Here is a 12,596-nt window from a genome sequence, read left to right as displayed (position 1 = left end):
TTTTTTTCTGGCTTAATTTCTGGACCCGGCTCTGCATCTGGGCCACACAAGCGCGCTTACTGTGACGCTCCTGCTGCGCTGGCTTCTCTGGTCTCACGCCTCCGCCACGCAAGGAAGCCAGACGCTGAGCCGGCGGCACAGGGGAGGCCTCCGCAGGCATGTTACGGGCCAGGACGCCACCGCTGGAGTTACTTTTGCAGATCTGGGTCTCTCCCCGCTACTTCATGAAGCTAAACGATGCTCAAGTAAAAGAGAGCGGCGGCACTCCGCTCATCGTGACGGTCTTCGTTCCTAAGGTGTCTCCTGAAAGAGAAATCCGTGCTCCCGCAAGAAAAGCCCAAGCAGCCACTCTCCTTTTTCCCAAAGCTCATTTCAGTACTCGCACTACTCCACCCAGCACACGGCCACACGCCCGCGGCAGGAAGGCGCCCAGTCGCCTTACGACGCCGTCAGCCGTTACACGGCACCGCACGGCCACGCTCAGCGCTCCCGCCCGCAGGCGCCGTCGCCGGGCCGCGGCCTTCCCCGCCGGGGGGCGCCCTGCGGGCGGGGCGGGCCGGGGCGGGCCGGCCTTGGCCGCCCGGCGGCGGCGGCGGCGGCGGCGGCGGCGGCGGCGGCGGGGCGCGGAGCCGGTGCTGGCCCGCTCCGCGGCCCGCGGGCGGGACTCGACTGCCGGCGGGGCGATGCTGTGCAGTAGCCGACGTCTTCCCCTAGACGGAGCCCCGCGGCGCGGCGCGGCGCAGCGCAGCGCGCGGCGCGAGCGACACGCACCGGCCCCGCTCCCCGGCGGCCGGGCGGCCAGCGGCGCTCCCAGGAATGCGCGCAGCCTCCGCCCCGCGCCGCCAGCCCCCTCCCCTCCCCTCCCTTCCCCCGCCGCCGCCAGCTCTTCTCGACGGACATGTTCCCCCTGCGCGCCGCCGGGCCCGCGCCCTGACCCCTCGCCGCGCCAGGCGGCCCAGGGCCAGCGAGCTGCCGAGCGGGGCGCGGCGGCCATGGGAGGAGGAGGAGGAGGAGGCGGCGGCGGCCGTTGAGCGCCCCGCGCCCGGCGGGGCTCGGCGGGCAGGGCAGGGGCGGGGGGCTCCCGGCGCGGCGGCGGCTCGGCGCCTGGTGCCGCGGCGAGCAGAGTGAGTCCTTGCCCCCCGCCGGGGGTGCGCCGCGGGGAAGGGGCGCCGCGGAGGGGGCGCGGGGGCGTGTGAGGGGCGGCCCTTTGCCGTCCCCCGCCGTAACCTGATCCGTGCGGCGCCGGGGTGTGCCAGGGGGTGGGATGGGGTGGGCTGCGGTGCGGAGGGGAGGGGAGGGGGTCGGCCCCTCCCGCCGGAGGTCGCCCCGGGCGCCTGGATGCGCTCGCTGTTTTTAGCCGTTAGCTCCGCAGAAGTTGCCACCAGCCCGGCCGAGGGAGCGCGATGCCCGCCGGCGCCGCCGCGGCTGGCGGGGCGCGGGCGGCCGCTCGCTGAGGCGCTCGCATGGTCCCCGCGCCCGCCGGGGGGCCCGGCCTGGCCCGGCCCTGCCCGCCGCCGCCGCCGTCGCCGCCGCCGCCGGCAGCGCCACCAAAACTTGGGGGAAGTTTCCGCGCGAGGCGGTGAGTAGCGGGCGGCGGCCGGTGCCCGCGTGTGGCGGGGGGACTCGCCGCGCTGGGGCGGGCCGGCGGCGTAGCCGGAGCGGGGCTGCGCGCTGCCAGCCAGGAGGAGGCGGCGGCGGCCCCGGCGCCGGGAGGGTCCCGGGCCGCCGAGCGCGGCGCCGCCGGTGGCTGCCGCCGGCCGCCGCTCGCCTCGCCGCTCCTCGGCCCGGTTGCGCCCGGCTCTTCCCCGAAGCGAGCGGCGCACTGCGCCGCGCCTCGCCCCGCCGCCAGAGGCAGCGCGGCTCTCGGGTGGCGGCAGCCCCGGTGCCCGGCTGGCAGCGCCGCTGCCGCCCCTGGATGCCGCTCCCTCCTCCTCCTCCTCCTCGCTGGCCCGGGCTGCACGGGTCTGTGCCAGGGACAGAGCGGAGCTGGTGGCCGGCCCTGGCCGGGAGGGAGCCGGGGCCCGGCCCGGCGGCGGGGCGGACGAGCCGGCGGCCTGAGCGGCGGGGCGGGCTCCGGCGCCCAAAGTTTAGTGAGGCAGCGGGGTGCGGGTGGTGAAGGGAGAACCGTGCGAAAAGGGGCAGACTTGAAGCTTAGAGAGTCGTAGTTAAATAATATTCTTCAGAGAAATCGCATTCGCTTGTCTGGTTTTGAATTTCGGAAGGAGAGACCTGCCAGCATCTTCAGTGTTTCCTGCTCTTGTGGATCTAATCCGAGTATCTCTTGTGTGTGATTTATTCCAGTTTCTACGATGCCCCCTCTTCCCCTCCCCTTTTCTGAGCTTTCCACGCCGTGGATAATTGGTTGATTGCATTTCTTAGTGCATGGTCTACTGTAAGTATTGCCCAGGGAGCAAAACTGAACAGAAAACAAATACTGCAAATCAAATATTCTGAACATAGACACACGCAGTAGAAGGTGTTATTGTTAGAATAATGAGTGTTTTCTCACAAGAAAATCGTTGTGATCTTTTTGAATTGTCACAGGGCTAATTCTAGAGCTCCAGCGTGTGGATATGCATTACTGTTGCTTATCTTTTCCGTGAATATTTCATTCAGAACCTAGTGTTCTATTAACTGAAAATATTCAGTCATTGTTTCAATTTCTTCCTCATGGAGCTAGAAAACGGGCACACTTGACCATATTTCTGTTTTTGGTTAAATCAGAGGTAACAATAAAGTAATCAACAACATTTGGCCTGAGTTTGGTCCCATTTTATAAATCCTGTGAGCCTTTAAGCGAGTATTTACTGATACAAAGAATTGCAATTTTACCAGGTAAATAGGTACTTCACTGAAATCTGAAAGTCTCCTAACTGTAGCATTGACTTGTTTAGTCACATGAGTAGAGAAAATGCAGTTGGAAATAGACTCAATAAGAGCGGATTTCTTAAGTTTTATGTGAGATACCAGTGTTTGTTTAAAAGATGCTATTTTAAATATTGAGATTGGAGTAGATTGCAGTTGAAAAGTTTTGCGGCTCTCAATGATAAGTATGAATATTACTGAAAGCTGTTTAGAACAGCTTGAAATGTTTTAATAGGGATGCAGTGTCTTTCTGTCTTGCATTATTAGAATTGCAACTTGCTGTCTTAATACAGGACATTAGTATGTTTTAATTGTAAAGGAGGTACAAACAAGACAGTTCACAGTACTTTCCTGAGACATTGTTTCTAAAATTGCCAGAAAGTGGTGGCAGTAGTTGTGCCAAATTTGTGAAAGTAACTTCTGAAACTTGCTCTAATGTTTAGAGAGATCAAAGATACCTCATAAATAATTTGGAGCCTAACTGATCAAGTATTGTTTTTATTACTCTGAGCTGTTTCATTGTCTCCCAGCATTGATATGTCTGCACAGCACAATGCTGCACCATGTAAATATATAAACTTGAAGGCGCTATAGCTGCTTTTTTAGAGGTGTTACTTTGAAGGGCTTTGCAACATGGCAGTACTGCTTCCAGAGTGAGCTTGGGTGTCTGCTCAGTGCTGCTTGTGTAGCATAGACGTAGAGCTGGTTTCTGCACTTTCTTATTAACAGAAGTAGCGGGTGTTACCGTATGTGGTCCCTTGTGTCTGTTTCCAGTAGGGAGAATTAAAATCTTTGGTGATAATTCCCTTATTTCCGGGTTGGTGCCTTTCTTTTCTGCAATCTGAAAGCTGGGGAAGTATAATAGGTACTGGTGCTTTATTGATTGTATAACTTTTACTCTCAGGGTCTTTTTCCCATGACTGTTTGTATTCTGTGGATATATATACACATTAAAGATAGGGCTTGCTCATGTTAAAGGAAGTTTCCTTTTGCTGCAGATTTTTTGTTTTTTTTGAACAAAGCAAATATTTATTTTAGGCTGTTAATGGGAGCATCAAGCTGAATCGTTACAACATTGTGTATCTTTTTTGGTATATCAGATCTTGGAGAAAATAGTTGTGAATATTTGTCATTGAGGAAGTAAGATGGGCGATGATGCTTTTTTTTTTTTTCTATATTTTTCAAAAATGTTTTATCAGGCAGATGACAGCACTTTTATCCAACTGCATTGAAGCATGCGTAGTCTTAAGTTAGGTGTCTAAAAGTTTTCAAGGTATTACGCGTAGTAAAAATGATAGTAATACCAAGAAGAGAGAACAAAGGTGGTGAGTAAGCAAGGATAACAGCGTCACAAGAACAAGTCCACTCTGTCCACATGGGGGGGTCCCTGAATGATGGGTTTGCTGAAGAGCTGGGTTCCTTTTGACTAAAAGGATCTTGCAGATTTTTTTCCCCACATGTGGATCTCTGGAAAAGATGGCTCTTTGGTCCAGCAGGATTGCAGTGGTAATTCCAGGAAGAGGGCAGGGTGAGGAAAGCAGGCAGAGAGGCAGTGAGGCTGCCACTACAATAGTGGTGAAGGCGAAAGGCTGACGCAACCAGATACTAGCTTGGCAGGAACAGATTTATGTCAGGACTTGAAGGAACACTTTGTGCTTGGATTGTTTACCACAGGGGACATCTTTCTTTACTGTATATGAATCCCAAGTTAAGTTCTGTGTGTGAGGTAGGTGTTTATTTACACATAATTTTAATTTTTGAGAGATGTAACAAACTTGATTTGAACAAAGAGCTGCTTCTCAATGTATGAAGAGCAAATTTTCCTTTAGTAAGTTGTAAGGGCTGTCTCCTGACAGAGACAGATGTTTTCCATGTCACGTTTGCGGCAGATTATTAAATGAAAATACATTTAAGCATGGGTTTTTTATTAGCCTTTTAAAAAATGTTATTCTGTTGAAAAGAAAATTGTATCCTGAAACTCTGTTTTTTATTGATCATCTCATAAGTGGATATAAAGTTTGAAAACACTTCAAAGTACCGGAGTGTTCTGCTGTAGGATGGGACTTACTGTCTTGCCTAAACCAGGTAGTGTTCCTGAGATACCTTACTGCTAGCTGAGCTTTTCAGAGGTAGAACGTAGTGGAGGTGTACAGGGCATCTTAAATGCTTTCTGTTGAAGAAATAACTGCTAGAAAACATCGTTGTCTAGTGTTCTGATTGGAGCGTTAACGGTCACTGATGCGTAAGATAGTTGTATTGATAAGTGTGTGGGTACACGCACAAACACACATGCACACCTGCACAGTTTAAAGTAACTGTTTCAGGTGTGAGGTTATCTTGCGTCGCTTGTTATCAATGTAGTCAAGTAGCTAAACAATCATGGTAGTAATTAAACACTCTTTGTTTATATGAGTTTTAAAACTCACCCCAGCCATCATGCTCTATCTATTCATCGTGCTAATCACATTCATATTAGTCTTTTGACTTTTCAAAAATCCACCAGCCACAATGCAAACATCCATATCTGCTAGATCATACCTATTTTTATAACTTTAACACTATATTTGTGTAATTATACAGGTGTGCAACTAGTCTCTTGTACTGCTACGTGGCAGAAATAGTTTTGTGGAAGGGATCCACTGGGGAGAAGGAGAAGTAACAGGACTGTATGGAGAACTTTGGAGATGTGGTGGAGACAACACACTCTATGCGGGGAATGTAAATGGGAGGAAATGGAGCTCCGATAAACTTGAGAAAAAATTTTAACCTCTCTAAATTAGAGGGTAAGCACAACACCCCTTCTTTTGAGACAGACCAGGCATTTAAGGTGTAGAAAGAATTACACTTTCCTGCCTCACCTTTTCTGCGGTAGTTTAGAGAGAGGCAAAACGTATGAAAAGTACTGTTAGGCTATTGCAGTATTATACCTGTTAGACCTTTGGATCAAGCAGAGATCACTATGTAGGACATATAATGTGGGATATTGGATTTAGAATGTGTGGAGAGGAGGTACTACACAAGCTTTACACTCATTAAGGTGAAAGGTGGTGGTCTGTGATTACCTAGTAAGCTTATCCTTGTAATCCTAGAACAAAGATTATATATTAAGACATGTTATAAATCAGAATAATCAGTTGCTTTTGGCTACCATGTGAATATTGGAGGATAATAGAGATGGAGATAGTTAAAGTTGAGCATGTACAAAGCTATTTAAATACTATCGTAGGTCCATTGCGGTCTTCAAACTCCGTTTGTAAGTAGCCAGTCCAAACATAAAGTAATATTTAAGATGCTCTAGAGGGTAATTTTATGCAATAGTTTGTCAGCAGCTAACACTATTAACTGTGTGGAGCAGTAGGACACAGTTTAGCTTATTGATAAGTTCTGTCTCCTTATCATCATGTTGCGTTGTTCAAGTGGTCAAATTGAGTTTGAAGTTTTACTGCCTCAGGGGAAATGAGATTGGTGAAACTTGGCCCTTCAGTAGGAGAAAAGAAATCCTATAATCAGAAGTTGTTCTAGCACAGTGCTAAGTGTCTGTTTGCTTACACCACAGATTATCCTGGCATTGATGTGCTGGGCAGTCGGATATATTAGTTCAGTATTCCAGCTTTTGCAACGGTGCTGACTCAAGTCTGGCCAGCCTGGCATTGGAGCAGAAGTATATTTGTCTGTTCTTGCCCAGGTAGAAACATCTAAGGGCTGTTTCTAGTCTTGAAAATCTGCTATACTTCTAAAACAGTAGGTTCACTTAAATCCCAGTGAATTGGCTCCACTTTCCAATAGATCTCTAGGATGCAGTGCCGGTAGTCTGTAAATAGAAACCATACATATCTTAGTCCAGTGAACAAATATCTATGTGTCTGGGTAGTATGCAACAATTCTGCTTTTATTCTGTACATGGTTTGTCTCTACAACCTTCTTGATACAGCTGAACAACAACTTTTGTATCTAATGGAGCTTGGGGATTAGATATAGATGATCTGGCTGTGAGATACAGTCTGTAGGCCAGGAGAAACAGACTGACAGAACTGCCAATTTTTATTTCAGCTCTCCGAGTTAAGGGAGCGCGCTTGTCACTTTTTTGCTGTGCTTTACAAACTGCATGCCTGCTGGAATTGCCGGCTGCTTTCAAATGCTCAGGTAGCAGCCAAATTTCTGATATTTCCCCTTTGACTTTTTTTCACCTGCCTCTTTCACACACACATGGCAATTTGTATGAGTGTTACCTTGAGAACAAGTTGGTGCAGTGGGCTTCCCATTATCGCATGACTGCAAATACTGTTTGAATCTGGTACTGAGTGCTTATTAAATTGTGTTTGCTCAAGAAACATGTTTTGACCTTGCTTTATAACTTAGAGTTCTCTAAGAACAGAAAAAAAGCCAGAACTCTTCATCCAGAAAAGCCTGAATGAACTGTTTGGTGTATTGACTGATCGTGAGATTGCTTGTCACTTTGTGTGATGCTGTAAAGAGTGAGTGAGGAGGTCTGAGAAAGTGAGATTGATAGAGCAGTCTTCTCCATGAGACTATTTTCCTTCCAGATTGTGGTTCTCGCCCTTCACACAAATTGAAGAGGCCTGAGCGCAATTACATTTGGGACTAAACTATGTCTATTCTGCTTAGAGTTAGGACGGTCTGGCATAAGGATAGAGAAAAGCAATTAGAAGTAATGAGCTGACATATCTTTGGATTTGATCACTTTTTATGGTTTAGCCTAGTAATGGGAAGAAGAATGTAGAACTGTCTTTGTAAGAATAAAAAATATATCCAGAGAATGCTATGGAACTTTTACTTACATAGAAACCCTCAGGAGAACTATTGTTTTTGAAATTACAGTTTGAACTCAAGCACAGAGCAGCTCCAAGGGCTGAGTCAAATGTTATGTAAACAGTGCTGAATATAGTGTGGTCAAGGCTCCTAGGCTGCATCGGTACTTAAGAGCACCCACTGAGGAAATCTAGTTAACTATGCTTAACTTGGGGCTTTAGTCTTCCAGAGAGGCTACCAGGAATGATTTGCAGCATGCTGTGGGAAATCCTACCTTTTTATCCTGAATTCCTGTGCAGAAGTTCTTGGCTCATCAATACGTGTTACTGAAGCACGCGCAGCCAAAACTTTCCAGACTTTTTACTTGTGCTTGCTGCAGCTAGCGCTATACTGGGTCCATTACATATAGATGAACTGTTCTTGCTCATGGCTGCGAAATTACTGCAATAAGATCAGAGAGAATGAGAGATGGCATTTGAGGCTTTTTAGGTGTGATTTCTGACCTTTGGAGAGCAGCAGTGAGTCTCAGGGAAGAGTTCATTCATGCTAGGTGGTGGTAGCACTGCACAGTAGAGACGCTTGTCACTTGATATGGTTGCTGCTGGCCTCCTGTAAGCAGGCCAGTTCTGGTGCAGGACAGCTTGTACTGCAGGGAGGAATTGTAACCTGGCATAAGGTGAATTCCCTGTGAGGAAGGCTATTTTTGTGGAACCGTGTGAAGGGCTCTGGTATCTTCCAGCACTAAGGTGCATTTAATGAGGGTGACCATATCAGTTCAGAAGAAGCACTTGCTTTTGTAGAAACAGTCTGCACCTCCTCTTCGGCTGGTTCATTCTTAAGGGTCTTGCTTGAATAACTAATGTGCTTGAAACAACAGGTAGATTTGAAAAAATAAATTTCTTTGACTTTATTGAATTTAGACCCACTTCTTCAGTGGCATGTAATTATGCACCAAAAGGCATACACAAGTGTGCTAACTACAGAGGATACTGCTTGATTGTGCTGAAGGCTTTGACTTCAGACCCACAGAAAGGCCAGCCGGTGACATTAAGGAAAGATGGCATTTACCTGTTTAATAAGTGGTGTGGAGGACCTGCTTAACTGGCATCAGGGCAAAGACAAGAGCAAGAATATTTAGATGAATAGGGTCTATACATCATTGATTTTTCAGGCTTTGTCAAAAACTATAAAGCCACAGCTGTCGTGTATGAAGGGTGCAAGGGAAATAAGCAATACGAGTATCTTTGATCCACCTTGAGACGTGGTTGAATGCACATAATGCCATGATGGAAAAAGTAATGTTTTTTACTATTGTACCTAGGCCCATGCATTTGCTGTAGCCCATTCTATTCCTCTTTCCCAATTAAAAAGAAGTTAATATTTTATTAAAGTAACAGAAAACATTTTGAAAAACACTGCAGGTGCCTTTTCCCCTCTCGTTCTACAACCGCAGACCGGGGGTTCTTTCTGCAAAAGCCTCGTGGACCTTTATGGATCCAGTGGAAGTAAAAAGTCTTGCCATCAAAAAGAAGGAACACACTATGTTTCAGACTTGGGGAGAAAAAAAATCTCCTCCCCACTTTCATGCCGTGCATTAATTGTTCACACTGACCTTGAGCCACGTAACCAGAACAGAAGCTCCTGTAGTCATACTGCTGTTTTGTACACCAAGGTATAAATTTCAGATCTAATTAATTTTTCAAGAATTTTCACTTATCATTTGAATGTTATTTCAGGTCTCAGGAAGCTTAGAGCATGGTTAACTCTAGGACATCTCGGAGTAGAAGAGGGAATAAGTTTTCCTCAGTGGGTTAACATGTTCTAAAGGTATCTCAGTTTGCCAGATCATGCAGAAAAGGAGAGAAGGTAATATGTAATGAAGGGTCAAAAGTCAGGGACTGCCTATAGATTATGAATAATTTCAGAAGGAAAATGGAATATGTGCGGGTAGAAAGACCAGGATACAAAAGTCTGGGGAACTGCTGGATGGTGTTGGAAAGACTGAAGTTCCAGACTCTTACCTGTTCGTTTGCACTATGAAAGCCAGGATGAAAGCCAGGCATTAATCATGTGACTAGTGGTCAAAAGAGTATGTTTAAGACTAAGCGTAAAGATTTATAGAAAGATGTTTGAGGTAGTTGGACTACACAGGAAAATAACTCAAGACGACTAAAAATTCAAGTGTAACTTGAATTGCACGCAGAAGTGTAATGTCATATAGATTTTGCTGTAATAATTATGCCACTTTCCAGGTGAATCTGCGGTAACAGTAGAAATGTTTTTAGTGGAGTGGAAGTTGTTTTGCAAGGGGCTTGCACTGCTGTGACTTCTAAAAGGCGTATTGGTTGCAGTGTATTGTAGGAGGCTGTTAATGCAGCAGCCCCTAACAAAAGGCAGGGAAATGAAAGATGGTATTTTTGCATCAAACAACTGATACTTTTCACCAACTCATTCTAAATGTGAGCAATCAGTATGCATGTTATTTATTTATACTTCAGTTTTCATTTTATTCCTGGTACTGAAGCATGAAGAACTTCAGATATCAGTATAAGTGACTGGCACCATTTGTTCTTAGGGCTGAAACAGAAGAGGTATCTCTTGCTAATTTTTTATTTGTTTGAATTTTTTAAACTGAATTTAAAAGGTTCTTGTCAAGGAGCCTGATCTGCCAGAGGCTGTAATGTCATAATCCTGTTTCTGTCATGTAGATGTGCATCCTTATGAATACACTTAGGGGGCACAAAAGAATCCTCCCTCACCCCCCTGGATCTCAGATGTCTTCACTGATCAGATGTCTCGCAGTGAAAGTAAGCATGAAACGTGTGTTCCTTCCGTTTTAGATTGAGCAGTACTACAGAGTAGCAACTTCACTCGTAGCCTCTAGATGTGAAAGTCAAACAGCTGTCTGTTGTTACTATTTTTCGTTTGCTACATTAGGGTGGCCAGACTCCTTTGCCTCTTGGGCCCTATGCCAAAACCATCATACAGCTGAAACTGGGAACTGAATATGCTTAGTCAAGCAATTATTTTTCATTTAAGTTGTAAACCATTAAAACACTCCTTAGTGGATGTACAAGCCCTCTTAAAATGTCACATATTTATATTAAAGCAAGTATTAACTTTCTTTATGTTGTCATTTTTCATAGGTACTGTTGAAGTAGCCTACTAGCTTGAAAATCATTAGATCATCAAGTGTTTTTCTGTGGAAAAGTTAAAAGAGCTGGCCTTACAGAGAGGGAAAGTAGTAACAGATTGAGAAAGGAAAGAATCCTTTTAAACTCATCTGTGTCAGCGTCAATATTGACCATGAGGAAGGCAGTTTACTTGCAAAGACTTCCAAATGAGGATTTCTTGTTTTCTTCTCACTGCTTTTAAGCAGCTCTATTAAATAACTGGCAAAGCCAAATATCAGAATGGTGATCCACAACTTACTGAACTTAATGTTCAAAGCTAACTTTAAGTACGTCTTTAACAGAACAATCCATGAAGAAGAATTATGGCTCCAAACTGTTGAATTGCGTGCTGCTTTATGGTATATAATCCAAGTTGAACTTCATGCATAGTTGTATTTACCAAACCAAGCAAAGTTATTTTGTTTTTATTCCATCTTTTCTGATTGAAAGTTAGCTTGCAATTGTGGGCATGATTTTCTGAATTGCATGTTTTGTAGAAGGTGTAGAAGGATCGACAGAAGATTCTTTTACAGGACCAGTGAGCAATCTCTAGCTCTTGCCACATCACTGTACTTTGGCAGGGTAGCTCTGGTGGACAGTGGCAAAATGCAATGTTTGTGACATTCTTAATATCCTCGTGGATTGGTATGTTCCAAGTATTTTACGCTTTGCTTACTCCCCACGGTAACAATACGAATAGGTGTTTCTCAAAAGTGTTACTAAAATTCTCTGACTGAAGTAGCACAGCTGTTCACAAACTGTGGCTTATGGACCACTTCCAGCCAATCCACAGAGAAGTCAATTTATTAAAGTGCTGAGCTATGCATGACTGAAGGAAGAGGCAGTCATAGCTTCAATCGCCCATTCAGCAGTCTTCAAGCATAGCTGCCTTGTATTCTGTCCACAGTTCCTTTCCTATTCCTCAGTTTTTGGATTACTGAGCAGAAATTGAAGTCTCTTACTGAGTCTATGCTAATGTATGTGAATTCAGCAGTTGGTTTCCAGTGCAGAAGAAGCAGCAAATAATAAAACTCATGCATTAGTGAACTTAAGAGAGTAGAGCTGCAGAAGCTGGTGGAGGTGGACACTCGTGGACGTGGAGGCGGACACTGGTGGATGTGGAAGCTGGCTAATACAGAACAGCAGGAAATCTGAACGAGCAGCTACATTCATTACTATAATTACTCGGCAGAAATAAAGCATCTTCTGAGGAAAAATGAATTTTAATCTGCGTTTTGTTCTATTTATGCAGTTTGTAGTGCTGGCAATCATTTGTAGGTGCTGTAATAACACAAACAGTTAGTTGTGGAGGAACTGAAAAGCAACAACAAAAAAAAGCACCAAAAGCGTATCAAATTGTAACGCTACTTCCAGACCGTGATTGATTCTTCAGGTCGCATAAGCTTCTTGGGATGTATTAAGGGACTGAGATGTGAAAAGAGTAGAGAGTTCGTCTGACACAACAGGTCAAGGTTGAAGGGAATGTATGTCTGAAGTGAACAAAACAGACTTTTTGGATGTTCTACATTATAAATAGTTGCTTTTTGGCAACTTTGGCTTTGGGCCTTGACTTTTGACCTCTGCTGCTCTTTGCGTTCATTCCTTTTGTCTTTTTCTTAGCAGAGCACTTTAGTACAGAAGAAAAGTGCTGTTTATTATGTTGTTTTATCATTGAAAACAATAAAGATGAACAAACAAACCCCCCAAAGCCATTCTGATCACTCCTTTCGTAACAGTGGAACAAGACCTTACTGGGTTATATGTAGGGAACTTTCGGCAGATAGTGTT

General features: G+C 45.8%; 1 protein-coding gene across 4 annotated transcripts in view; it reads left to right on the top strand.

Annotated features, from left to right (window-relative positions):
• The window catches only part of LOC138060872 (growth hormone receptor), a 192,827-nt gene that overhangs the window by 54,108 nt on the left and 126,123 nt on the right, over nt 1-12,596 (top strand). The window contains exon 1 of one of the 4 annotated variants that reach the window (XM_068926355.1): nt 1,453-1,579. The exons of 2 other annotated variants lie outside the window; for them this stretch is intronic. The gene's annotated coding sequence lies outside the window, so the exon portion shown is untranslated. Of the gene's footprint in view, nt 1-1,452; nt 1,580-2,301; nt 2,393-12,596 lie in introns of those variants that run through there. One more of the 4 variants, XM_068926353.1, reaches the window with a different exon arrangement.

This window comes from Struthio camelus, chromosome W, assembly GCF_040807025.1.
Source record: "Struthio camelus isolate bStrCam1 chromosome W, bStrCam1.hap1, whole genome shotgun sequence".
Classification (NCBI taxonomy): domain Eukaryota; kingdom Metazoa; phylum Chordata; class Aves; order Struthioniformes; family Struthionidae; genus Struthio; species Struthio camelus.
This window is presented reverse-complemented; position numbering and strand designations above follow the sequence as displayed.